The sequence below is a fragment of the Limulus polyphemus genome, unplaced genomic scaffold (assembly GCF_000517525.1).
Source record: "Limulus polyphemus unplaced genomic scaffold, Limulus_polyphemus-2.1.2 Scaffold166, whole genome shotgun sequence".
Taxonomy (NCBI): Eukaryota; Metazoa; Arthropoda; class Merostomata; order Xiphosura; family Limulidae; genus Limulus; species Limulus polyphemus.
In genome coordinates, this window is record NW_013665776.1 from 793,250 (window position 1) to 798,376 (window position 5,127).

Consider the following 5,127-nt stretch of genomic DNA (forward strand, 5'->3'; position numbering starts at 1 on the left):
AGTGGAGGAAAATCCTCACCCTTCTAATCTCATCATTGACATGACTTCATAGGTATGTTCTTTCTCTTTCCCCTGTGTCTTTTGATTCCTTTTATGTCTGACTACATGAAACTAATATTCAAGATTACTTTGTCTTGCCTCCTTTGCCTGACATTACGGTCCATGCAGACTCATTTCTCGAACAATTGCATACCAATACTGACATGACTCATTCTTCTCATCTACTTGACTCTCTTGTTCTGACTTACAGCCGTTCTTCATTTCTGTTCCTTGATTCCCAGACTTTTGGAATCTGTTATCTGCTTGGGGATGGACCCCTTGACTTCTATTTCCCTTTCTAGTATCCAGTCTTATGCCTTTGTCTCTTTCTTACCACCCTTCCATTTTACTTCTTTTCACTTCACCATATTTCAGATGCATTTCATTATGCTACAGTAGGGTATTTTGGAGAGGTTTGATCATTTTTTACATCATTTTGATCCATATTTCTTCTTCTGCTCTATCTCTCCTTACTTGGTTCCTCTACTGTTGGGATTTATTGAGATGGGATGCACTCTTAGCTAATGTATGTCTCCTTCATGCTTATTTATCTCTGTGATCTTTATCAGGCTCCATTTCTTTGTCAGGAGGTCTTCAGGGGTGTTCCTGACTCACTTGGAGACCAAGGCTGAGGCAGCTCAGCATCAGTCCTGTTTGGCTACTTTGGTTTCTTGTCTTCCTCAGCCTTGCCCTTCTGTCCCTTTCCCGAGGTCTGCTGTACCTATATTTTCCTTCCAATTTTAGTTTTCTGGTCTGTTTTTTCCCATCCTTCCACTTCCAGATGCCTCATCATTGACTGTCCTGTAGGATCTGGCCCTGTGGGAGCCCATCTGTCTCTCTTTGCCAGCCTTCAATCTCCATTTTTGACTGACCAATGGATTCTTCAGGTTCTACCCATGGCCTATCCATCTGTTTCTCTTCTCCTCCTTCCCTTTTCTAGTTTCCTTTCCTCCAATCCCATTTACACATTACGATCACCCTGTTTTTCAGAAGTTTTCTTCATTTCATTCATTGGGATCATGTGTTCCAGTTCTGTACTCATCATTTTGCCATTGCATCTGCTCCTTATGTCTTCAGTTGTGTCAAGGTGTCATTCACCTGCCATGTTTACAGATTGGGGCTGAGGTTCCATTATTACAATGACAATTAGCTTCTCCTCATCCCTTTGTGTGAGTACTCCTCTCACAAGTGCATTCTCCTGCAGGAGGCAGCACAGCTGGGCTGGCTTGTCCAGCGTTCAAAGTTTTTTTCTCATGCTCACCTTATATTTGGTACATTTGGTTGTTTCCTTCAACTCCCATCTCAGTCATGCTCAGCTTTCACCACTTCACCTACGAGCAGTGTAATGTCTTAACACCACATTTTTGTGCTTCACATTTACACCTGCCTGCAACATTCTTTCACTTTTGGGGACTCTAGCTTCCCTCAAATTACTCATTCCTTTAGGCTGTGCACACATGCACTTCTTTTAGTGAACATTGTCGGACCAATGAAACCTTTCTCAGGATCCACTGCCCATGATTCTGCATCTCCCTTCTCCTCTTCATGGGAATTTGTCTTGGTGGCCCTACTGTGCTAATACCATGGTGGGCATCCCCTTGCCACCTCCTGTGTAGATCTCTATCTTTTTGTAGATGCTTCTCGGTTGGACTGTGGCACATCTCTGAATGATGACATGACATTGAGCATTTGGTCCACATCAACTTACTCAAACTTCTTGCTATCTGTTGGGCATGTTACCATTTCTTCCTTCTTCTTGTGGATTGGTTGGTCATGATCCACTCCAACAATTCCATGGTCATTTCTTATAGCAGTCTTTGGGGGAGGGGAGTACCTTTTCCAGGACTCTTTGCTTCCAAGCCTTAGACCTGCTGTTTTGGGCTCATTCCCATCATATTTGTCTCACATCTTATCATGTGCTGGGGGCTCTGAACTTGGTAGCTGATTGCCTCTGTTGGCCAGACAGGATTCTACCTCTTTACTCTCAGGTTTTTCATTGAGTTTGCTCTCGGTTAGGCATGCCTCTTATTGAGGCCTACACCACTCCTCTCAACACCAGACTTCCTTTCTTCTGGTCTCCATTTCTTCATCCTTCAGCCCTGGTGGTCAATGGTCACAGCCACAACAGGTCTTACCTTTTTCTGTATGCCTACCCTCCTCTTTGCTCCCTTGTGTCTTGGCTTTGATACACGACACTCCTTGTCGGGTTCCTGTTGGTGGTGCCTCTTTGGCTGGTACAACCTTAGTTTCTTCTACTTCACCAATTGCCATACAGGACCCTTCTTCCTCTGCTTCATTCCCACTCTCTCTTGCTCCAGCCAAACATGTCTCTCTTTCATCCAGGAGTGTCATCCCTTCATCTTCATGTGTGTGATTTGTCCAGTCCATTGCCCACAGAGTTGACCTCTCTAACCATGTAGCCTTTTTCATATCATATTCCTGTCATCTTTCAACTCTGTTCATCTATCGACGGCCTTTCGGCCTTTTTGGATTGTCAGTTTCCACCATTGCTGGTTATCAGGCAGCCTTATCAACTACATTTTACCTTACCAATTTTCTCCAGGTTATTTCTTCCCTTGTCCTCTCCATTTTGTTGAGATCCTTATTTCTTCATCACCCCCTCATCCTACTCCCTTGCTTGACAGGGACCTTAATGTGGTTTTACACTCTCTTACACATGCTTCATTTGAGATGTTGATTTCATATTTGTTATATCATATTTTTCCAAAGACATATTTTCTTTTTCTTCTTGCCAATAGTCATTTTTATTCGGATGTTTATGCCATTGATGCTTCCCACACTTTCACCATACTTGGTTCTCTACTTCAGCTGCTTGGGAAGGTGATCATTCTTTCTCTCCTATTTTTCTGTCTTTGATTTCTCACCTCTGTGCTCATTTGGATTTGGATTGCCAGCTGTGTTTGGTTTGGACTTTAAGAGTTCCTATCATCATTTGTTCCTACCTTCAGACCCCCTCTTTGTTTGGGAACCTCTTTATTTCTAACCTTACAGGATTGGTCCGCCATCTCCTTTGGTTGATATATTCTTATTGGATATTGATGCTTGCGTGCTCTTTAACATTTCATCACATTAGGTTAGTCACCTGTCTCATTCTCTTGTGCTTCACTTTTGCTGACCCTTAGACAAGATCCTTCAAGCAGGCACTTGGACAGCACTGTATAAATTTGTCTCCCATTATATTCATCATCTAGCTGTTTCGTCTCCTGCAGGATTTTGACTTCCTCTGGTTGCTGTTCTTCATTCTACACACCATCTTTGAGAAGGATATTTTTTTCTCGTAACCCTCTTCCCCTTTATAGGATTCTGCCAGGTGGCTGGTGTTGCTTCCCAGGGTATGCTTATTACCCAAAATGCACATAGCGCCAAGGGTAACAGAGTACTCAATCCATTCGTCTTGGCTCTAGTAGTGCTATTGTTGAGATAGGGTGTTCTGCAAGACCACAAGAGGTATCCTTATGTATTTAAATTAATCAATTGACTGATTGAGACTCTACTTTCCATGAACTATCATTGAAAAAGCTGGCACCAGGGAAGTGGCTGTCCACTTCTTTGTCTCACATGTGCTGAATTTTAGAAATAGGGTTTTGTGGTTACCCATTGCATTGTCTCCAGTAAAGGACCTTCCACCAGGCACATGATGGGGATTTGTGTATTTCTCTTGGCTTCACCAGTGTAAATTCCTACCCTCCCTCATCTTCTTCAAGGGGAACATAGGAGGCCATTTCCACTTTCCATTTCCTAGCTACTGGGGTGGTGGACCTTGGAGAGTTCCTCGCAGATTGTGTACAACACAATACGATTGGAAGTAGAGTGGTGGTGGTACTATCTGTGTATTGTGGGTCCCTCCTCAAACAGCTAGTGTGCCCTCCTCCTGCAGCAGGATGGTGTCATCAACACTGTCCCAGTTTGTCCACTTGTGTCGAGGTGAGACAAACACCTTATGGTCTGATAATGCTTTAACCACACTACACCTTTTGTCTTGCTGACCATTTGTGTGCTAAAATTCCATCTATCTCTGCAACACTTGAGGATATTTTGTCTTCTGTTCTATTTTCTTCTTGATGAAGAGTATATCCTGGTTGAGACCAGATGTGGTCTCCCACAAGTATGCCCCTATGGAACCCTTGGCATCAGGTGTCGCACTCCATGGGCTTTCCCTTCAGACACTTTCTGAAGAGAGCTCATCGAGGTTTAATGTTTGCACTGAGTCCTCTATCATTTCAATGTGGGATTCTAGCTGTTCTGTGTGAAGAGGAGAAGTATTATTTCAGAAGTTTTAACATTTTCCTTAACTAAAAATGTATTACTGATAGATATTTACTTCTTCACACCAGTCTACCCAATTTCTGGTGCACTTCTTGCCTCATCTAAGAAGGAGTTAATTTGAGCACAAGTGCTTAGAAGGAGCTACTGTGAAAGGAGGTTGTGTCACCCTCCTATTACTGAAGGACTGTTGTTGCATGATGATGACATCATGCACTAGCACAGTTCATGTTAAACATGTTTTTAAGGTGGGAGGTAAAAAAAGAATCAAGTTCTGTGCGAGGAGGCAAGTATCTATCAGAAATACATTTTCAGGTAAGGAAAATATTAAAATCTCAATGTTCACCCAAACTAAAAATACCAATTTGTCTCTGTCATTAATGACTGAGATTTTCAGTGGTTTTATTTATTTTTATTTTTTAAAGATATGGTGGTTTATAGTAATATGATTTCTTTATAAAATTTGCTCTTAACAATATTATTAAACATATGTCTGCCACACTTTTTATCATACATTATTTTGTATTGTTAATGTTAACATGTGTGCTTTCTAAACTTTTGGTTGTATCAAAAACTTCTTGCTTAAAGCTGATGTTTTTCATAATTAGAATGTTGTGAATCAACTTTAAAAGGTTTTAACACTGATTGAGTTTGAAACCATTTTTCAACATCCACATTTAAAGATGTGTTTTGGTGTTACAATGTTTAACGTTTAGTAAAAGGTTCATAACTGTTATAATTGTTTTATGAAAAATTTAATCCAAACAAGTGCACAAACCATGCTTATGCATGTATATTTATATA

The 5,127-nt window shown here is 41.3% G+C and overlaps 1 protein-coding gene across 2 annotated transcripts in view; it reads left to right on the top strand.

The window, feature by feature from the left end:
* The window catches only part of LOC106477510 (brefeldin A-inhibited guanine nucleotide-exchange protein 3-like), a 128,862-nt gene that overhangs the window by 20,126 nt on the left and 103,609 nt on the right, over positions 1 to 5,127 (top strand). The gene's annotated exons all lie outside the window — the stretch shown is intronic.